We start from the raw sequence: 24,522 nt of genomic DNA on the forward strand, positions 1-24,522 counted from the left end.
TCCAGATGTGTCAAGATGTCTTTAATATAGTCCTTTTATGAGTTTAATCGGTATGCAGATACAATATCAAGCAGTATACAAAAAATAAGATATTCTCTCTTGTTAATTTTAATAAAATTTAAGGAGTTGGGTATACGGAAATTACTCTTATACGTCACTAATAAGGCGCATAATGGGAAGTGTTTTTACAATTTTAACTGCGCTTTGTGGAGTTTATTCAGTTTGATCAGAGTTTTCGAAATATAAATTCCATTGATTGAATGTGAGTTTGTTTGGCCAGCGAAAAGAAGAAGTTCAATTTATCTCTACTGTTAGACTTGACACCAGAAACTTACCCTCAGTATCTGTAAACACAACATGCTCACGAGGTAAGTGCGTCTGAGTTTTCAACTGAACTAACCTCGGTGCCTTAGTGAAAAGGACGTTAATTATATATAATTACCCCTTTTGGCCGTGGAACTAAAACTCAAAGTAATCCTACTCGAAGGCTTCAAAGTACAAAGAGAACTGAACTGCCATTTATCAATTAGTCTTCAATTAAGCAGTGAACCAGTGATCCAGTGAATAGAAAGATTTACAAGATTTACTGATCCCAGAGGAGTGAATAGAAATTTTTTCAGAGGTATTAACAGTTTGCCAAATCGTTTTCATGGGTGATTTGATATCATGTTTGTTTTGTCTCAATATCTTGAGGTAATCATCTCTCTTCGTCTTTGGACAATGGTCGTATATAGGTGAGCCATTACGCAGCTTACGCGTTAAGGACAAAATCGCACCGGAAAACGTCGCATTTAAATTTTAAACTGATTAACGGTAGAGGAGTCACGTAGGCAGATGCACCCTTTATCTTTTGTTCTTTCTTTCTTTCTTTTTTTTTTAATAATTTCTCTTCGACATCAGTTTTTTTGCAGATACGCATGCGTGAGGTTTGTCTGTCACCGAATGATGACTTGCCATGCGAACACAGCAACATTCTTGCGAAACGTCTCAAAGACGATGAGCGATGATAGGTGGCTGTATTTGCAGGCTAGGTGGTGGCAAAATGTAAGGACTCGTCTTCAACGTTATCTCTAAAAGCATGAAAAATTATAATACGTCTGTCAAGAAAAGACCGCAGGGATTACTGTGGTGAATTTGCATCCGCTCTCTAAAAATTCATTACCATGTCAATTGTATGGGGGTGCAATGCAGAGAGATATTTCCCAGCTTTCTTTTGCAAATCCTGACTATGTTGCTTTTTAGGGTAATTATTAGCAACTCTTTATTCTAGAAAAGAACTCTCAGTGAAAAATTGCCTTATAGTTAGCTAGATATTGGGTTGCCCTGAAGGCGTCACGGATCGGAATCATGCGTGGAAATTCCGCAAAGCGTGCATTGTCATTCTGTGTGTGTCGTTTAATATTGTAACCTTGAAAATTTACTTGCACTTCTTTTGTTTTTAGTGGGAAAACACTGTTTTACGCAAGGGTAGCGGAAAAACCTAAGTACACTAAGAATGTTGTTAGTTCTTTCAAGAGTTGTCTTGGAATTGGAAAAGCAGGACGTGATTACAAAAAAGGAACAACATCTCGGCTAACCTTACGGTAATTCTGGCAACAAAGGGATAAAAACACTGTTACAGAACGAGCTTAAGATAAGATATTATAACCAGCATTTTGATTCATTGTTTGTTCACCGTTTGGCAGAAAAGCATATCCTACAACTTGGACATCCTCAGCTGGTGTGATAAAATACTGAAAATTTTGTATATATTTTTTTCTAATTAACGCAGCGTAATTCTCAATAAGTATACTTTGGACCGGCCTGTCAAACCGAGAATTTTTTTTATCTTCACAGGAAACAGCCAAGGATCATGAACTCTAATTTCTTTGCCTTCGCTATTTTCCTCGCTTCCGTAAGTTCCTGCTTTTTTACTTACGTCTCTGGATGGCGGCAGAAATGTTTGGGCAATTACTGTTCTGGCACACATGCGATGAAGGCTGTCTGCAAAGATGGTTACTGCGTCTGCAATAGTCAAGACTACGATTATAATACTTGTTTGCGTAAGTAGAACATTGTTTTGTCAGTTCCGATTGTGAAGACAAATCAACACAATTAACCATATAAATCTAGTATTACAAAACTGTTTGTATACTACGGTGGGTGTGTTTAGCTGTGTTTCCTCACTAAAAAATTTAAACTTTCAAGGTAATCTACAGGTAGTTTCCAACCAGCACGCTATGCACCCTAATCACTTAACACAAAACCTCCTGAGTTCTTTCCTCAACTTATTTAGCCTCCCTGCAAAGACGTTCTTAGAACTTTTGTTTTTCCTTTTTATTCCTCTGATGTCGATTACTATAACTATTTATAATTTCTTTAGCTGATGCATATGGATGTAAAATCGAGATAAATTCTGAAACAGCCCTTGCTAGACCACGGAATAAGAACCAACATCGCCCTCCTATCTACAGCTGCACGCCTGGAAACAGTTCCACACTGTTCGAGGTTCACGTATTGACTATGCACAAAGTCAGTTTTGACAGACGCACATCAACTGCCCACAACGCTGTTGTGAATATAGTCAACCGCGGAAACTCAACCAGACCGATTATCCTGGTACTTGGAAGTGACGAACCTGTTAACTGGATTCTCAATTTACCCGGTGGTTTAACCATAAGTAAAGTTATATTGGTACGTATACACTCGCACAACACGAGGTAGAATGACATATATCATCATCACCGGTCAGACAAGTCGTTCTTCTTCTTATTTTTTGTGGAATGTATAGGAGGCAGCCCTAATACTGTTAAAAAGGAATCTTTTATAATAATAAAAGGTCAACATAGTTTTTCGAATGTATTCTACTCTTTAACGAATTCCCGTTTTTCTCTGGCTCGCTGTTTCATCTCAGTCACATGTTACACTTTTTGCTCCTTAGGTTATACAACACAACATGTGATCAATATTTATATCTCTTGGAATGTACCTATATGACCTATATTTGAGTTATTAAGAAAGTGCAAAAACTCTGCGATAGAAGCGCAATTACTGTAATGGGTAGGCAATGACACACAAGATGCTCTTTCATGGATTACCAGAAAATCACTGATTTTGGACAAATTTTATTAATATCTAGTACTAGGCCATTTAAGGCAATTTCTCTAACCAAGAGCGTGCATGTCAGATGTGAGGGAGGCTTTCCGCAACAATAATTTTTTGAAACAACCCCCAAAAATAAAAAGACAACGATAATGGGGATAATGACGACGACGGGGATGCTGCTGATGATAAAAAGTTGGTTTTTTTTTTCAGGTCTTTTCTTATTTGAGTTATTTGGTTGAAAGCACTGTGAGTGGAGACCTACGCCAAGTGCAAGCAATTGAACGAAAGAGTTACGCTCACGGATATGGCAGTGATGCAGGAGGAGGAGATACAGCATTGCTTCTAAAGTATGTAACTAAATGCAAAGTTGTTTGCGCTTATTCCACATTTTTTTTTTAAGAAACGATATCAATTCTGAAATGCGTTTACTTCTTTATAATTTTGACACAAGTTAGTTTTATAAATTGTTTATTCCAATCCCTCATAAAACACTCTGTTTGTTCCTCTCTTCTCCCAATTTGCAGAAACTGTCGTATTGTGGCCAGGGAGAATTGAATATTCACAAGAGCATTTGAAAACAAAATTGATGCAAATTTGGGGGTGCCGACAGAGTATATTATGGGGGATTCGAAAAAATAACGATTGTTGATACCTACTTACACTGTTCCTTTATTGTAGACAAGTACACAACAGGTTTGGTGTGGTGACGTCATTTACAGGTACTTGCAGAGCGGAAGAATGGTCACTAGTGATAGGCTCCTCAAACGGTAGGTATACCTATTTTACCACAAGAAAGGATGATATCTGGGCGAATTGACAGTTGGGTATATAATTTATTAGTAAAATCCAACGAGTGGTCTGTTATCAATGCTGCGTTCTGATTGGCTGAGCTACTACTAGGCTATAGTTATAGCCCACTAGAAGCGAAAAGCGCCGGCTTTGAAAACCAAGACAATGGCGTCTCAATCACGTTTTGCTAGCTAAAGTTGTTTTGTCTCAATATTTTTTTTTGGATTTTACTAAAACAATTATTAATCTCGCCCTAATGGCCCTCTGAGTTAATAGCCCATTCGGGCTGGAGGAATAATTGTTAAAAAGTACCTCACGCAAATAAATAACAGGCTACCACACGAAAGGAACTGACTACATAGGCCAAACGTTATGTCACATGATGACATTAACAACTAAACGATAACCAAATGCACGATCTAACAGCAGCTAGCCGTAGAATATCACAACCTCGTAACGGCTGCGAAAGAAATACGTACTCCATTCGAAAATACAATACGAGCCCCACACCCATCCCCAGACCTCTGATACGTGCCGGCTAAATAGTAATTTATGCTAATTCATTTCCGATTTCCACAAATTACATTTTTTCGTATAACCTTAAAGATATAATATTCTTCCAGACCAATAACATAATGTTTTTTGTCACTGTTTTTTATTGGAGCCTATTTGGATAACTCCATTTTCCTGCTTAACCTGATTAATCTGATCGCAATGAATAATTGCAAGCATCATCTTTGGAAATTAAGTGTTCTTATTCAAGAAAGCATTGCAGTTTCTCTTAATTTTAGATTATACCACATCATTAATGGCATTTCTCTTGAGCAGGTTCAGGGAATGGAAATCTCAGCATCCCACTAACTCCTGCAGCAGCTGCACTACTTCCGCGGAAGAAGTGTTTCGAATCGCAGAATCTACCATACTATTGCCCTGGCCAAAACACAAACGTAAAGGCCGATTGTATTGACGGATATTGCGTCTGCACTGGTCGAGGCTACGTCTATGAAACTTGCTTGCGTAAGTTTTTCCTGATGATTACAAAAACAAAAATAAATAAATAAATTTCCGTGATTTATACCCTCGGCAGCATTAATAGCACTAATACTAGTGGGGCCAATCAAATGTCTGAAACAAATAATTTAAATCAAACATAAAATGGAAAATTTTTCTGAGCTTTCTTGTGTTTGAACATTCTCCTTTTTCTTTTATATAAATATACAGTCTTGGATTTGTACGCTGGTGGACGGCTGTATTTCGAGCAACTCTCCGATCCAATCCTAAATGTCTGGTGTACTTGTATTGAAATTCCGACCCTGCTCGCCATTAGAGTTCCAGTAGCTCAGTGGTTAGAGCGTCTGAACTAGAACTCGGAGGGTCGTTTCCGAGCTTTCAGGTGTTTGAATTCTCCTTCTTTCCTAAATCAATATTGTAATTTAAACCCTCAAGTCTTTCTTCAACTACAAACAACATTGATTCAGGAGTGGGGGATTTACGGCAATAAAAAAAATTATATGTTAAATGAATGAAATTTTTGATAAAAGCGCTTGTTTTAGAAATGTGTGTTAACTACTTTTGCATGTCACTGATTGTAGGACAGACATCGGCGGAAGACTTACATAACTGATCGGTCATAGAACTGATGTAATCACGTTTTACAGTAGGAAAGAGGTGTCAATGAAAACTGCACTGCTATACAATTATTTGAGTAGAGACGCTTTTTAGCTTTATTTAGACAGACTTAGCATTTCATTATGACAACTTAAAACCAACTTTGGGGGGTTCTCAAGTATGTTGCTCGACTTGCTTTTCCCTGATGTATTCTAAGGCTATGTACCCTTGAAACCGAAATTCGTTAAAACAAAAGAAAAAACACGGACTCAAATGCAAAATACAACTGCCTGTATAAAACACGCGTTCTTCTTCTGAAAGAGAAGGAGTTAATTTTAGAAAAATTATATATGCTTCTCGTCAGGAAAAATGTAACTTTTTCATTTCTTTAGCTGATGCATATGGATGTAAAATCGAGGTGAATTCTGCTACAGCCCTTGCTAAACCACGGTATAACAAACGAGAGCGCCAGGCAGTCTACAGTTGTACACCAGCTCACAGTTCCACTCAGTACGAGGTCCACGTATTGGCTATGGGCTTGGGCGGGTTTAACAATACTGCGCCAAGAATCCGTTACGCCATGGTGAATATCGTCAGCCGCAGACAGTCAAACAGACCAGTTGTTCTCGTACTTGGAACTTACGTACCAGTTAACTGGTTTCTTAATATACCCCCTGACATTTTCATCACTAAACTAATATTGGTAAGTACTCTCGCAAAATTCCCGTCTTTTCTTTTTTAAAAAATATATTTTTATTTCCCCACCTTATAATTATACAGTAAAAATTACAATGATTCGCAAGAAATGGCAAGAAAGCCCAAAGAAACCACGAGGCTTAAACAACGTGGGCTTTCTCTGCTAAACTTAATACACTTAATATTCATTTTAATTGACCGGCGAAGGCGGAGTAACAATAATGCGTTGTAATAAGGTATTAAAAAAAGGTAAAGAAAAAAACTGATAAAGACAAAAGACAAAGCTGCCTGAGAAATGGAAAAAAGGGGAGGGATGGAGGGGAAGGAACAAGTTAAGTAAGAAGGTAGCTATTCGCGCTGCAATTAATGAGGCAGAGGAGCTGAAACCCTGATTTTTTATCAGTTAATACATTTCTTTTTAAGTCTTGGTACCCGTTATAACACTTTTCTTGGGAGAACTTTCTCCTTCTCAATTTTCGTTCCTCGTTTATCTCAGTCGCATCGTAAACTTTTTATTTTTTATGTCAGCACACAAAACAACGTCTTTCAGTGTTTTGTTTTTGACAGACATCTAAAATAAAGGATAATTTTAGCTTAACCTATCTGTGTTGTTAAGAAAGTGTAGAAAGATGATTATGTCTCTCTTAAGAACAATTTAAATTGGTTTAGGCGAAATGACATGTAATACTGATTAATCTTTTGGTGGCTTTTCATGGACTACCTGGAAATATTTAGAGAGAAAGTTATATTATCTGGTAGCCATTCAAGGCAGTTTGTCCACCAGTAGTGTGTCAATTTTAAGAAAACTTTACGACAAAACTTTTCCGCTTTAAAACCAAGAAAGAATCTTCTTGTCTTTGAAAACCCGAACCGAAGTGTTGGTGACGAAGAGTTGGATTTTATTTGTAGGTTGGTTCTTATTTGAATGAAAGTTCCGTAAGAGGAAACGTGAACCAAGTGCAAGCAATTGAACGAAAAAGTACCCACTCCTACATAGACTGAAAAGGAGGATATGGAAATGATTCACTAGGAGGAGATACAGTGGGGCTTCTAAAGTAAGTCAGCAACTTAACAGCCAATAAATGAATGTTAAACAGAAAGAACAGATGATAAGGAGATACTCGGTAAAGAAATATAAATGTATATAAAGTTTCAAATGTTAAAAAGAACGCGAACGTTTCGGGTATATGACCGTTTTTCAGTGTGAAAAAAAAAAACCGTTGTACAGTGCTACTCAATATCATAGACATAAAATGATCGAAGCACGCGCGCGTGTAATGGCGCGCGCAAGATGTATGTAATGTCCCAGTTCTAATGAAACTGAACTTGATATTCAGTCCTTTCGGCTGAACGGTGCTGACCCGAAACGTTTGTGTTTTTTTGAAAACATCTGAACAACCAAGCTATTTGAGTTTATTACATATTTCCTAGAGGAAGACATTCAATCTGAAATATGCACAGGTCTCTACAATTTTGACAAAAGATAGTTTTGTATTGATCATTATAGATACCGACCTACATTTTCCACTTTTTGTAGAGAACTAACGTGCAATGGGTACGGTGTGGTGACGTCATTTACCGGCACTCACAGAGCGGATGAATGGTTACTTGTGGTAGGCTCCTCAAACGGTACGTATACCTAAGTAACGTTTTACTTTCTTCAGTCTTAACCGATGTTAAACATTTAAGGACTGGTCGCCAGGGAATCGAAACAAAATGAACTACATTTAGTTTCCAGTAATTAAGTGATTTGTTAACTTGCCCACAAACCACAAAGAAATTTTAGCGAGCGGTCAACATTCGCGGTAACATTAGCACTCCCTCTGATGTCATACATTCTGCAATCTTGCGCGCTCAGAGACTTTTCGCGGGAAATATCGTTTTTCACGTGACTGTGAATTAACCAATGAGAAAGCGCGCTGTTGCGGAAACAATCCCTATGATAATATGACCAAAAGATTTCATTAAGATGTTTTCCATCGCTGTTTCTTATTGGATTCTATTTGGATAAGCAATTTCTTTGTTAAGCTGGTTAATCTTATGGCAAAGAAAATCGAGAGCATCACCTTTGTAAAGTCTTCTTGCGCAAGGTAACTTTACAATTTCTCTCAATCTTAGATTTTAACAGACAGCGAAGTACCCAAAGTCAGACACGTGTTGCTCAGTGCAGTTCCAGTGTGTCCGGATATGGGAACAAGAGATTCTTAGGCCTTTTAGTTATAACATTAATGATGGCAATTATTCAGTGAGTGAACTGCTCTAGTTGGAAAACCTGCTTTCCGTGTGAGCCCCTAAGGGTTCCTTGGACGGTGGATACGTCATACATAACTTTCAGAAAATCTCGGACGTTTTATTCGGACGTTTAATTTTCGTTCTCTTCTTCTGTCAGACAAAAATTCAAACATGTTGCTGAAACGCAGACCTATAACTGATTTCTAAATACCTAAATGCTCACTGAACGATAACAGAGGAACCTCCATATAACAGATATAATGAAGGGCCAAGTAACTGTACGCTGTAGCGAGTTGTCGTTATATCGAGGTTCTTTTTCATACATTTTGCTATTACTAGGGTGAAAAATATCGTTCGTTGTATACCTAAAACGTTTTTATATCGAGGTTCCACCGTATGCCTATCCTTGCTTCGTAATCAGGTCAGTTTCAACGCTAATAGTAAACTTGTCTCACACCAGTTTGTGGACGACGTTATTGCTGACTGGGGCAGTAAGTCACTAAGCTTTGTAGGGTTCTAGCTTTTGAACCTTGTATATCGTTTCTTTTACATTGCACTGTTCCTTGGAGTCGTTGAAACATTACAGGGAATAAAGAGTTACCCAGTTTTCTCCATCCGATTTATTCCTTGATATGACAACAAGAAAAACTTGCTGAGAACGACGCCTCGTTTCCACTAGATGCCGTTAAATTCATAACTTCACCGGTAAACCTGTCTTCTTTATTTTCCTCTAATTTGTCCATCTCTTTTAAAACGCTGTCCAGAAACCGTATGTACTTGATGCTACGTCGCAAAATATCGACCTTGGAGAGCTTTTTGTCCGGCGGATACGTGGGAAGGATTTTCCTCAATTCTAAGAACGCCATGTTCACGTTTTGTTGTCGCCATTGTTCGCGTTTACTCGTAGCAAACATGCTTCTTTCAACACCCAACGTTTTTGCCGGGAGAACGCGGTTTTCAATGTCGGAGGTCGAGAATTCTGTTCTCGAAAAAAAAGCAATAGCAAATGGAGTTGAGCGCTCAATGATCAAATTGTGTAACTGGTGAGGATTGAGTGTTATGGCCTTTGGTAGTTCCTTCTTGCGAGTTTTGTCCATCGCCCTTGAACTTTCAATACTAATTTGTTCGAAACTTTTCCTTTTACATCCCTTATCAGCCATACCATCTCATTCTTTTAATCCAATTAAAGTTTTTAAGGTATTATGATAATAGCAATTAATACCAGATAATTGATGCCCACGCGTGCGGTCTAACTTTAACAGTAGAGCAATTTGAACTTCAACAGCAAACTAAAGACTAAACCTCGCTGATTCTGTGCTGATTAATTATACAAAATGTAATCTAGGTGCTGTTAACGAAGGCATGAAACAATACGCAAACATAGCTTAGACCGTCTGTTTTTACTATTTTTGAAAAAGGAAGACGAAAGCTCAGTTTGTTTGCGATAAAAATCTGCCGCGAATGTGCTTACATAGAAGCGAAATATTTCAGGGATTTTAACTTTTATTTATCCCCCGTAGATTTCCAACATAAACTGCTTACAAATCAAGATGCAATTGTCTTACGTACCCATAACGTGTCATAAGTCGTGGAAAAGAAGCCTTACTTAGATCTTAAATACCACCTTATTCTTTAATACGTGGCCATAAATTTTAAGCTTCTTAACATTTTGACATTATTATTTGGTTGTTAAAGGATTTTCCCTTCCCGTGTTTACTTTTGTCTGTAATTTCAACCCAATCGGCGACAAAGAGGTTGATGTTTTCGACATTGTAACCGTTAAGTATTAAATAATGATATCAGGCATTTTACTGAGCGACGCACGCCACAGAAACTTCAGTTATTGTTCTAACCTCTTGGATGAAATTTATTTCTCTTGTCTTGTTTAGCAGTTATGGATTTATCTTCGCAACTTTTCGACAGCTTCGATGATACCAAAAGAGGTTTCCTGACCTATAAGTTTTTATGACCTTAAAACTAATTACATTTCCATGCTGCTTCAAAAAGACCGATATTGAAAGCTACAGTTTCGCTGCTTATTGAGTGATTCCGGGGGAGTACTTAAAGAATTTTTGGGTGGGGATGTGCCGCTCGGACCCTAGAACCCTTAGCCTATACCAGAGCTAGTTCAAGTGAATTTTGCCACCCTAATCTAGACTAAACTCCCCAAATCCCCCCTATACTAGATTAGCTGTTTTCCAGAAACTACTGCGGTCACTAGAACAGTCCAGCCAAAACAAAACCGATTTGTTTTTTTTATATTTTTTTGAGGGGCAATCAGGCCGGCTTCCCTAGTCTAGACTAAAACCTTCAACCAATTGATCAGTTTCCTGGAAAATGATACCCTACTCTAGACCCAAACTCTTTGATTTATATACCCTATCCTAGAGTAAACTGCTTGAAAACCATACCCTTCACAGCGGCACATACCTATACGGCCCATATATGACAGACTCCCCCCCCCCCCCCACCGGGAGTGATTCCAACCGTTGTGATAAGGTTCTAAAATAACTCTTCAGGCTGGTCTGTTCTTGACATCTTCTGTTTCCAAAGTAGAGATTTCTTTTTTTTTTTTTATTCATTTTACAACTTTTTCATTTTCGATTTATTTTACAACGCTTTTTTCAAGGATTTTCTAAAACAATATTTTACCATAAACATTTTGTTTTCGAAAGATCAAGATTACGGTGTACTGAATTTTGTTATGTTCTGCGGTGGAGTTTATCTAAGAAAAGTCGAGAAAGTTTGTTTAGGAGCGACCGTATGTGTAATCAAGTAAACAAGATTGTACCGCCCTAGACTATTGAACTCGTTTCGTTGACAAGCTTTTTTTAAAGCTAAAAATTGTGTCAGACCTTACGTCAGCGCAAATGAAAACGTACAACGCTTCTCCTCTTCCGTTGATTGGTTCAGAAAAATTAAATCCGCTTATTGTGCGATAATACGCTGTGATTATGCGCGCTATCAAATCACCACTGTGGTACAGCTATCCTTGAGAAACAATCTTGTGGAGACAAGCAGAGGGGTTGCGACGCAACTTCGTTCCCAGGGCTTTTTCCCTTAAGAAATGGTAGGGCCGGGAAAATGCCCTGGGAACGAAATTGGTAGGGAAGGAACTGGAGAAGAGGGAAGTTAAGGTAGGTTCCTCGCTCTCCCCAATCCTCTCTCACCCCTGTCTCATGTTTGTGCCCTGGTTGACAAAACGTGGTTCGTAGAGGTTGTGGCGCCGGTTCAACAAGTCTGCGCGCGCACTGTGTGAACAACTGTCCTAAAGTGGTACCCGCCCATCTCACAGTTAAATTTTAGTCAATTAATTGATTGATCCACCAAAAGCCGATATTACTGACCTGATCACCTAAACAGTCGGAAATATAAGGCCATGTCAAGTGCTTATTAACTTCTCATGCCGTGCAGAGACTTGTAGCAACATATTTTTGTCTGGCAAAGTATCCTTTAATACGCATGCGCTGCGGATGAATCTACGTGATCTACATTATGGTCTGTATAACTTAAGCGAGTTGCGCACGAATTTAAGGGCAAGGCAGTGTATTCTTTCTTCTTTCCATCGACGCGCGTCGGTGCTTCGCTCCTGCCAGCTTTCTCTACAGCTTTGCGCTCGATCAAAAAACGCTTGCAACCGAAAGCATGGCGCGGTAAAGAAGTTTTTCGATTAAGAACACGAGCGAAACGTTTGATCGACAATTTTTTTTGCGCGTTCTTTGAACCCAGAAGGTTTGGGAAAAGCATGCCAACAACCTACTTTTATATCTGTTGTTCAGTTCAAAGACGTTCAGTTACTGATTTAGTTTAACACGGCCTGACAGTGTGTCCAGCTATTTTAGATCTGAAATATATACAAACGTGCCGCTTTACTACACTAGCGGTATTCACAGGAATTAATCTGCAGAGTTTACATTGATTTGCTTCAATGGTCGACCTCTCTTTTATGAAGCTTAATTTATCCATAAAATCAAAGGTTAAGCCACATTGCAGTTTTGTTTAGTAAACCAGAAAAGCGTTATGTTCCAAATAGTTAAGTTGCCTCTCTTTTTTCAAGTCTTCGCGTGGAACTGCCAACATAGTATAGTCAGCTCAAAGATGATCTCAAAATCCGGATTTGCAATCCGGAGTGTTTCCATTCTATTGTGTGCATAGCAGATCAACACCAGTTTTCACGAGTTCGGTATTCTTTTTTTAGAACCATGACCTCTTAATCAAATCTATCCTTCGAATTATGAAGCTTATGTATATACACACATCAGATAAATTCTTCGGATGTAAAAAGCCCATGTCACTGATTATTTTTGGTGGCTTACTACAAGACCTACAAGAATAAGTGTTGTTTTGGCTTTTTCAGTTTTCTCCTCTTTTGGCGAGACTGAATAACCAAAGAACATGAAAAGGAGAGCCAGACATGAAATAACTTCTCCTTCATTTAACTTTGTGTTCACCTTTGATTCGTGTCTGCAGGGGATGAAAACCTAATATCTGCTCAAAACGGTTATCCCACCCTCAGATTTTCAGATTAATACTATTAGATGAAAAGTTAAGGTAACCAAACAGGAAATGCAAACTGACATTTTGTAGGAGGGTCAAAAACACCTCATTCCCTACCCACCCCTCCCGCGCCTTTATCGCGAAGCAGGTATTAATTCTTTACCGCGGGGACCACTTTTTTAAATACTATGTGCCAGTAAAACTTGTGGTTCAGTTTGAGCTCTTTAGTCTGAGAAATAGTTAGAGACACTCGGAGAATGCAGTTGCCCCTATGTAAGCATTCGAACCCAGATCATGTATGAGGAATCGGACAGTTCAAGAAACTGTTACAGTTCGATACATTCCTCCGGTCCTTTATTGCGGAAGATGCTTTTTCCACATTTGAATCTGTGAATGAATCTTAAAATTAAAGCTTCTAAGCAGTACTTTGCTGTGGTGCTGTTTACTTTGTTATGCAAAGTGTTCTTACCTTTGAGTTTGTCGAAGTTCTTAAGTGTGACCATTAAAATTAAAGCTACTGAGCAGTACTCCCCTGTGGTACTGTTCATTATGTTGTATAAGGTGGTTCTTACTTTTAGGTCTGTAGATGAAATCCTTAAGTGTGGCCATCTAGATGAAAGCTATTGAGCGGTATTTTCTGTTTGTACTGTCTATTATACTGCACACGGTAGTTCTAGCATTCTAGAGCCTGTGGATGCATCCTAAAGTGTGACCATTCAAATGAAAGCTACAAGGAAGCTCCCTTTTCTGCTGTCACTCAGACATTCTCAGGACACTCAGAGTGCTGATGTTGATGCGGATATCCCAAAGTGGGAACTGTTGTCTTCACTATGCAGAATTTCTGGAATCCATACATTTGCATTTTTAAACGAAATCCAATTGTCAGTATAGACCTTGTCACGGTTTTCGACGCCATCTTGACGAGTAGGCAAACGTGTGAGAAATTACAGCGTTTTTATGAGAATCTAATGTCGCATAATTTCAGTAGAACGGCTGTTCTGAAAAAAAATATGATTTGTAAACTAAAGCTTCACTCCAGAGGATTCTCCTGAAAAAATTAGAGGCGTTACATGCTCTAGAAGACCTAGAACCACTTTTTAAAATTTTCTATACATTTGTCTGTAAGAAAGTCCCGGGAAAATTACAGACAAATATATGGAAAATCTAAAGCAAGCCTCTGGAGAAATTTAAGCACAGGTACACCCCAAAATTTTTTAGGACAATCCTTTCCTTTGCAGCTTTAGTTTACAATTGATATTTTTTTTCAGAACAGCCGTTTTACGGAAATTATTCGACATTAGATTCTCATACAAACACTGTAATTTCTCACGCGTTTGCCTACTCGTCAAGATGGCGTCGAAACCCGTGACAAGGTCTACTCATATACAAAGTATAGGACAGCACAGTGCATTGCATTAGAGACTTTTTTTATAATTTGTTCGCAAAACATATCGTGACGGGTTTTTATCTTTTTGAATGGATTAACCCTCGCAAGAAATAAAATACGGCTGTTTTTGAAGACTTAAGCGTTGAGTTTGGTGCTGCGCGATGCGGATCGGAACGCGCGGACTAGTGGGCGACATATCGAAGGAAATACCGCAACTTCACAGAGATGCGACGGAGATAAGTAGTAATACCTCAATACGGTATGAGGTAAACATAAGCTAAAACGACCTGTAAAATGATGCAGTGGAATTAGGGGTTCAAGAATCTAATGAGCTTGTTTTAAAAGGTTATCACTAATTAGTAACAAAATATAGCATTTGTCAGCTGTGGAAAACTCCCCATATGAGTATGGACGCGCATGAACGAACGGGCCACAAATGCCGAGTTTTTTAATTTTTACATCTGAAGCCATAGTTAAGGAACATACCGGTTATTGTTTTTAAAAACCGGTATTGGAAATTTTTGTGGCTTAACTTTAGGAGTGCCTGTTCTTTAGTTTAGTTAGAGACTATAAACACTATATACTTCGAACTTATGAACCGGATATTAAAACCGCGGCCCGGGCGCAGGTTAGGGACGCTTAGCTTGGAACAGCGCGTCCTCGAGAATTGACGTGAGCGACGCGGAACCAATTCCTATAGCTTTTCTTTATCCCTTTTGGCCATTGGTTGGAACTCACAGAAATTAAGAAGGAAGTACTCAGTAGATTATGTTTTTTTTAAGAAAAATCGCATTTGAATTTCAACTACTTCCGTCCTTAACAGCAGAACAAATTATACCACATGAAATTACTCCTGATCAGTGCTTTTACGTGAATGGACACGCTATTGTGGATTTCAGCAAGCTTAGGATCAAACGTTTCAGCGACGACAGAACATAAGCCAACTTTTTCCCAATTTATTGGGTGGGTAACACGAGTTGCTCCACACCACGCCTATGTTTAAAGGCGAGTCTAAGAGCGAGACTTTGGACATGAAAACGATTTTCTATTCTGGTGCAAATGAACTCATTTTCTCAAGAAGCGTTTAACTCTTAGACTCGTTTAGAATGTGAAAGATTTTGGAACTCGGAAATAACCTATTCATACTGGGCTTGAGGCTGAGGGGATTAAAACAAAAGATATGAACTATTCATGGCCGAATCGCAATGAGTTTTCATTTGTTTCATTCCCCTCAGCCTCGACGCCAAGTATAAATTTTAAAAATTCGAAAACGGCCAGTTGTGAAGCTGAAGAGACCCTTTTCACTCTTTCTCTGAAATATGAATAGGGGTTGGAGGAGGGGTGGGGTGGTTGGGTGGGTGGTTGGGTGGGGTGCAGATTGAGGTCCCCTACCACCACCGGCTGCTGCTAAGTGCAGAATTGGTAAATTAAAGTAGTGTAACAGTCACGTGATATTATCTACAGAGTCGCAAGTTTACCCGTGATCTTGTGCAGGATAATAAACAATATCAACGATCACAGGATAGAAATGCTCAGTAACTTTTATTGAATAGTCACACACAGTAATAGGATTTCATCCACAAACTCAAAAGGTGGAAGTCTCTGTTACATAAGAGGGAAGTGTTCAACAGGAAAAACTGGTCATTAGTTTTCATTTCATGGTCACTTTCTAGAATTTTATCCCGACAAACAAACCGATAAAGTTATACAGAGCCATCTTGATACGGAAGTCGCTGCTCAGTTAGTACTCATTCAATTCATTCGAATGGTTACTCCTACACTGATTTCGCCTACAGGAAAAAGAGCCAAAAACACCCGAATATATGAGTACCTCTGGCCTTGCCTATGCACAGGACTGTATCACAAGAAGATGCTCCTGATCTGGCTCAATAACGCTCGGTCTCGCTTTGAGATTTCGTCAACGCATCTAAGCTAAAAAGTTAGAATAGAATAGAATAATTCTTTACCCTTAACAATATACAACTAACCTTACTAAGACCTGTTTTTCATGAATGCCACGTACACAATACTTTTAAAAAAATCAGAAATTCAGACGTGCCAATCGTTTCAATTGACTCTCATATCAGGCTGTCCCAGAGAACTGCTCCGTTAAAAATGAAGCTGGATAGATGATGTCTGCTCACGAGATCTTCCTCTTTACTGAAAAACAAAACCGGAATACGACAAGGAAAATCGTACGTGTATAAATGTGTCTTCACCTTGGGGCTTAACTTAACGGGGCTGGAGGTCTTAACTTTTCTAAATAGTTTTCATAAGCAAATAACTAACTTAACTGTAATTAGCCCGGATTATAAAAGACAGTAAGCTAATTGGAACATTTTATCTGATGGTATTTCAAAGCTGGGAAGTGCAGAACATCATTGTGGCTGACTTACGATTGTTTGTATGACCTGGGTTCAAGTAAGCTAGTCTACTTTTACACTCGAAATATGTAAAGTAGTTTGTTTGGAGAGAGGCCTCGGTCAAGCGGTTTCCTCAAATAGACTTTATTATTCCTATTGGCTTGTTAAGTAAATAAACAAATGAAGTAACTTGTAAATTTATAGTAAGACCTTTCATCTACATGGCCGCAATCTGTACATTTTCGTCATGCCTAACGCGATCCGCCTTAAAACTGACTTGAAACTTTCGCGTCCACAACTGTACCTTTTTTGCTTTTTTAGACTCAAACCGGGAATGCAAAGCACTGCCTTATAACAACTGCTCGTGTTACCTTCTTACAGCTGTATGATGTATGTGTCACGTTGGAGCAAGAAGAAGAAAAAAAAAAACGTTTCCGAATACCGCATGCGAGGGGGTGTGTAATTAATTCCAATCTCAAAGGTTTTAGATCTAGCTGATAATGACGGTTGTTTCTTGACATGGGATTGGCGGAAAATGACGATATTTCGATATTTATCAAAACAAGGCAAGATATCTGTTTGACATATAGCAAAAACTTATCTTAAGGGCTTGCTATTTCCAGTAAACTAAGCCCGGGGAAACTCGTGTATCGTGTCAGTGTGACATTGTTTTTATCGCACGCAAGGAAGGATACTTATAACCTATTCATTCAAGGCCAAACTACTCATTACACGTATCTCTGGAGTGATACGTCCGTTGGAGGGAAGATATAGCAAACTGAAGTTTTTGATGAGCAGTTATTGATACGACATCGTTCATTTCCTTTACGAATCCCTCGCGGTCGGATGCAAATGTCTTGGAAAGTAAGTACGTCTTTAGTAACTCACACGCGATCCCGTCGGTCTGATATTTCTCCATATTATCACAGTCGTGCTTCCATACCAGTAGGATATTACGGGACGGCTATCAGGCGGAGACCAATCCATTTTGAGTTCGACAATCCGTTCCAAAGTCGAAGGAATTTTACAAACAGTCGGGAACGATGGCGACAACACCATGTCAACATGGCCTTTGGGGAGCTCAGAAAACTTCTTCCTACATACCCACCGGACAAAAAACTCTCAAAACACGACATTCTTAAACTTTCTATGAAGTACATTACATTTTTAAGCACTGTACTTAAAAAAATGGACTCTAACGAGCCTGATATTTGCTCTGATTGCGGTGTTCTGGGTAATGAGGACTCATCCAAGTGTTCACCAAGCCCATCTGGCTCAACGTCATCTAGTGACTGTGGGGTTTTGTCAACCAAGTTAGATTTGGAACATGTTAGTGTTGAGTCACTAACCTCTAATATTCAGCTTGAAGAAGCAAACAAATGATCTTTCGAGCAAGAATGTTATGTCCTTTTTTGGACAATATGTAAATTATCTTCTAAGCCTGGCTTCCAAGAAGCTCATGAAAATATAGCAGAAATCCATGAGAATTTCAGTCAAAGGAAACGAAACGCCATGACTACACAGTTTGCTTTAAGAAGATGCAGCGTAAAACATCCGAACTACCTGACTCAACGATGACGGGCAGCCTGGCTTTTCAGTTGGAGATCTCTGTTTGTAAACTAGGCTCAGTTTATTACATTGCAGCCTTCAATTTTGTAGCCGAAAGAAAAACAAACATACACGAAACAGAATTTATAACAATTAAGCACCTTTTTCGCCGGTAAAAGCTAGGCGGCATTTGGGCAGCTGATTGTGGTCAAAAAGGTTTTTCCAAAAGAATGCAAGAAATCAGTGCTACAGAAGGACATGTTTTGATGTCTTCCGGAGTTCATTCAGTTTACAGAAACATGTGTACTGCAGCTATTTTTATGATCATTGGCGAGATTACTACAGATCTCCCGTGTCTTTTTGCGTTATCAAACTATAAAGATTTTATCTCAGATTAAACTTGGTCATGTCGTCTTGGACGGTTCGAAACAGATCACGTGATAACTTGATCTTTAAAGACTTTTTAAAAACCCTAATAGCCTCAAATAAAGGAAAAAACAAGAACTGAAAATGTAGTGTTAAATGTGGCTTTTAAACTAATCGGTGAGCTCAAAGGGTCCACTGTGATATTAAAGGTAACAGGCGGCTGTGAGCCAAGATTCTGAAACTGATAACCTCGAAGTTCAAGAATTCCCAGATCGAATGTTTTACGTCTTATGGTAAGTTTCCTATCAAATGGATGTCAGCGTATAAATTACTTCATTTTTTCAGCTCTTGTTTCAACGCATATATAAAGCATATCTGAGGCATTAGGACAAAGGAACTAACAAAGATTTGAGAAAAGAAAATTTCTATTTGTAGAGGGATGAAAAAAAATCAGGCACACTTTTTCACCTCTTCAATTTCTTATTGTCTTTTTGAAAGCTTTTTGGCAGGTTTTAATTACTTGGGTGTTTGTTAATACTACCTGTCAGCAGTTTTAATTATAAGATACACGAGCTGATGTCGCAGCTAACCTATTCCAGATTTTTTTCTTTTAAGCGGAAGGAACACTTCTGAATCAAAATTAAACCTCATCAATTTTTTTCGTTTCTAACGTTGTCCAGGTTAGCCTATGCTAGTCTCTCAGCCAAATGAAAATAAGACGCGCACAATCTGGGAAAAGGGGGCGGTGGTGGGAAAAAAAAGGAGCAAAAAATAGGAGCCCCCTTTCTCTCTTTACTAACAAGCGATGTATATTTTCGCGTTTTTCAGGCGAGCAAGGAGCGCCAGACACGTGCTACGGGGGAAGACGCTCCTCGCTCGCTTGGCGCTTGCCTTCGATCTCCTGAGAAAAACCGAAAAAATAATGCGTGTTTATATGGAGGCTAACCGCACGACTGCGCTACTATTTTGGAGCCTGGAACATGCTAGTTCCAGGTTTGCCACAGGCGTGGCTAGAAGATACAGTTTTCTAGTTTGTTTGCCATGGTGACACACTAGAAGTGTGCAGATGGTTAGAAGATGTCTTCCTCAAAGTACATCCGCAATTATTAATAACAGTGCTAACCAAGGGAACCCATACTAGTGATTTTGAGATGACAAACTGTCTCAAGAGCTCTGTGACCTTAGACATTTGTAACCTGAGTACAGGATCGGTCTCTAAAAGAAAACTCGGTCTTCGTTAAGGGGTGATTCTATTTACTGTTCCCGTTGAACTCTGAGCTATTCCAGTGGATACAATTTGAACCAATCAAATGGGTATCTCCATCTGCTATTTGCGCAAAACTGGAAACCGCGCTTGAAACGTCTTTTACAGTATCTAGCGTATTGTATCCATCCTTCTTCTTCTCCTGCTCCTCCACATTACTTCACTGCTACTGAAAGAAGGAAGGAAGAAGTCGTGGATAAAAGGAAAACAGACGTACCCTCTTTACATGCTGTCCATATAATCTCCCATATGGTCACCCCACCTATCATGTAAACGTGATCAATTTAAAATGAGAGATTATATGGAAAGGCGGGTTACCCCATCTTAGTGGGTTACCTCACCTTCCTCTGGTGTTCCCCACTGGCTCCATGTAAACAGGCCATTCCAAGGTGATGCTAATTGTCTCTGTTTAGTTCGCTGTTCATCTTGTTTCTGACACTGCGTAAGAGCAGGGGGGCTAGGCGGGCTCATTTACCGAACAGTGGCTTTTTAAGGTGACTCGACCCAGTTTTTTTGGAGGGGTACCATCTTACTTTGAAGCTCTCTGGTATCCCCACCTTTACTTTTATCGTAAGTCTAACACATAGAATGGATAACATATAGATCAATCTACAATATAACATGAAATTTTTGGCGATCGGAGTAAATGTCACGTGGTTATAATGCCACGCCCCTTTGAGGTCTGAGTCGAAAATCTGCCTTGCCAGCATTTTTTCGTGAAAATCTCTCGGCTACACATAGTGCGCATTAGTGCCTTGCGCTGAACAGAGTTTCACCAAAATCGCAAAGACCCAATTCGAGAAATTCAGTGGTTTCCAAATTTAGGTCATAATTTATGCGAAAATGATAAGCAAACTTTACACGGATTATATCTAATAAACTATGAGATTCATCTCTGTATTTTGGGCATCGTTATAACAGATGGGTCCTTGCAAGTCAGCAAAACGCTTTATGGCCTTGTAAATGCGCGCGATTTCGAGCAAAGCAAACATATAGAAATTATAGTTTTCGCTATTTGTTGACGTTTGTCAGCGTTTAAGAGTCCTTCTCACGAAAAAAGCATTTTCTTAAAAATTCGTAGTTTTTTTTGCTTCAAATTTTTTCAGGGCCACAATTGATTTACTGACTACCTGGACTCTGAATTTCATGGTCATTGAAAAACTGTGACATTACCTTCTATAAGCCCAAACTTGAGTAAACATTGAAGATTTTTAGCGTTTTGGCTGAGTTTGTGCTTTGGGAGTTGTCTATTGTTTCTAGTCTGTCATGATACAGCATTCTTGTTCAGCACGCGTGCAATGACCACGCTTGCTGACTTCCGGCATCATAACCACGTGACATTTACTCCGATCGCCAAAAATTTTATGTTATATTGTAGATTGATCTATATGTTATCCATTCTATGTGTTAGACTTACGATAAAAGTAAAGGTGGGGATACCAGAGAGCTTCAAAGTAGGATGGTACCCCCCCCAAAAAACTGGGTCGAGTCACCTTAATTTACCATATATGAAGTACCTACCGGAGCCTACACAACGAGCGATTCAGAGCAGGTTTCAGGTTTCAGTGGCTTTACGGTCAAGTCGCCCGAAAGTCATCTCGCCCGAAGTCATGTCGCCCGAAACCAGAGTCATGTCGCCCGAAATTTATAGTGATGTCGCCCGAAATTTCATAATGCTCAAAAAGATTATAAAATTGCTAGTCAGAGTGAAACGTGAAACTATGAAACTCAGGTTGTTCGTTTCGCTGTCGTTTTCATGGAGATAGTAAACCTAAAATAAAACACGAAATTAAAAAAACTAGTAATATCAGTTACAGTATGATTCTTACTGTTGTTTTTATATGTTGAAGTATTCTGTTTTGAAAGAAGGTCCACATCACTACGATTAGAACGTTGGAAAAGGCCGCCATCTTGACTACAGCACGCGAGGACGTGTGGGTTGTCCAAGTGACACCCGCCCCTTGAAAACAAATTCAAATGCCAACTTAAGGTATGTTCGTGATAAAAAGAAATACTTATTACACGCGGGGACGTGTGGGTCGTCCAAATGACGCCCGCCCCTTAAAAAACAATCACATGCCTAGTATTACTTAAGTAATATTTGTAGTAAGCAATATCCCTAGCGTAAAAATTAGCTAGATCCTATATCTATATATAGGTTAGAAAAATAAAAATTGCGGGCGACATGACTATGTATTTCGGGCGACATGACTATTTATTTCGGGCGACATAACTCTGGTTTCGGGCGATATGACTTCGGGCGAGATGACTTTCGGGCGACTTGACCGGTTACCAAGCAAAGAGTTAGCTTGTACTTTAAAGTTTCTCTTTTTTAAATTCTCATGTTAATGTGTTAACTATCGCGACAATCTGCGCTTTCGCCTTTGTCGTTTGAAATTCCCTTATAACGGGTGTGCAGTCTTAAATATCTCAATGAAAGGTCGCCGCAGTAGAAGCACAAGTTGATTAAGTTGTCGTCGTTGTTTCCTCGATGTATTTGGATGCGAAACACTTAAAACCTATCTGGAAATGTGTTTTGATTTCAATTTTTTTTATTTCGCGTTTGATCGTAAACCCATAAGCTTAACCTTTGAAGGTACAATTGTAATAATCCGAAGGATAAATTTCTTAACCGCGGGTTGGGTTTGTTTGGAGCCAGTTCCAGGCGATCAGCCCCAGTCCTCTCTATACTTTTGCACGCTTTTTCTTAACGTGCACCACTACCCACTTTTTCAGGACGTTGCAAATCGATCGAAATCGATCATCGAAAACGTAATCGATTAATCGATAGTACTCAATAATACTTGATATTTGTAGATTGATTAGTTATAGTAATCAATAAAAATCGATGATCACAAATTTGGCTAGAGTCACTCATTTTTTTTCCATTTGAAGCTGAACTAATGAGCGGTACCTCTGTTGACTCATTGAGTGGTTATGTTTTTTATGTTTGCAATATTTTCCAATCAAAATTGATAAAATTGATTGTTTAATTACAGAAATCGATAAAATCGACAATCACAAAAAGTCAACTGATCGATTTTCGATATTAAAAGATAAATTGTAATCGATTTTAATCGAGTATCAAAAATATTGATTTGTAACGTCCTGACTATCAGACTGACTGGAACAGGATAGTTTGTTTATAACTTGAGGTAGAAATTGCATTGTGTAGTTCCAGAAAATATCCATACTCCCCCCACAGAAGGGATTGGAAATTCCGGGGGGGGGGGGGTGAGGCGTTCTCAAAGGCCCAAACATTTAAGTAAATGTATGAAGCTTGACTGAAATTTCCAGAGAGGTGGGGGAGTCTAAGGAAAAATCCCTTCCGTGGGTGACGTATGGATAATATTTGGAACCACACGTTGTTCAAAGTGAGGTTAGAGGACCAGTTAGTTGACCTCAGGTTTACCGTGACTAACTTGCGGTAAGCATCGCATGATACTTTTATGCACCTATCAATGGTTTGCCCAGGGATGGGGGCAACCCACGGGAGGTTTTCAAATGTCAATTTCTCACCTGTGGGGTGAACTAACAGGCACTCACGATTTATCTCTATCTCTCTCTACGATTTATCTCACAACAGCCTTTATTGTAGCACTGAGCATCTCCAGAGAGTAGTTCCTTGGTGACAAAATAATGGTACCCACAAACTTTGTGTATTTCCCCAAGTGTAGAAGACATATTCTAGCTGGATATTTAGCGTGGCTGGCGATTTACCAGTAACACACATTCTATACTCCGGAAAATACAGTGGAAAACACACTGTTTACCGCTATACAAAATGTGCAATGCCAGAACATGACATATCATCGTCAAGAAGGGTTAATGTCTAATATAAGGGCTGGTGTTTGTAACTGTGGTCCAGAATTTCATTTAATTGGACATACATATTGGAGTATACTTGCAAATCTATCATAGAATTCCAGGACTATTTCATGTCTTTACGTACAGTATGATTCTTTAATCTTTTGTTATGTCAAGAACTTGTGGTAGGGCAGCATCTGGTGAAAACTTGTAAGTGGAAAGAGTATTTCCAAATTAGGCTTTGTGCAAGTATTGCTTCTCAGTGCTGGGGAACAAAATACTTTTTGTCATAGAACTTCAAGGATAGATCACTGATGGGTGTTAAAACAACATTTTGTTGCTTAACGGGCAACAAGATACTCCTAACTTTCTTTCTACCATTCTTCACATAGAAATGAACAAATCAAAATTTATGTGGGAAACTCAACCAGATGACTACTGGTTATTTTCTAACATGGTGGACCCCTTATCACTCATTCCCAGGTCCTCCACTTTTCAAGATGGGGACCAAGTCAAATTTCCCACCCTGGGGATGTTCAGGGCTGGATTGTTTCAAAGCTTGATAAAGATAACCCAGGGTTAGTACCAAATTTGAACTCTGATTTGAGGGATTAAAAAGTAAATTCAATTTAATTCTCTTTGCCTACCATTTGATGACTGGATAGTCTAAAAAGAACAGAGGAAATTATCCGAGAGAGTGCTTTTGATAAAAAAAAAAGAAACCCGGGTTAAAATATTATTTATCCCTGGGTGAGTGCTAACCAGTGTTCAAACAACTGGGCCCAAGATTTCAAATTCCCTACCCACGTGCGTTTCACCAAGCCTAAAGCCTAATTCCCGTGGGTTGCCCAATGGAAGTTCTGTGATCAGTGCAAAATGAC

The 24,522-nt window shown here is 39.0% G+C and overlaps 1 pseudogene; it reads left to right on the top strand.

Moving 5' to 3' along the window:
* The first annotated feature begins 1,824 nt into the window (after window positions 1–1,824).
* LOC140953869 (uncharacterized) lies at window positions 1,825–8,559 on the top strand (annotated as a pseudogene).
* Window positions 8,560–24,522: the final 15,963 nt, after the last annotated feature.

Source organism: Porites lutea, chromosome 12 (assembly GCF_958299795.1).
Source record: "Porites lutea chromosome 12, jaPorLute2.1, whole genome shotgun sequence".
NCBI lineage: Eukaryota > Metazoa > Cnidaria > Anthozoa > Scleractinia > Poritidae > Porites > Porites lutea.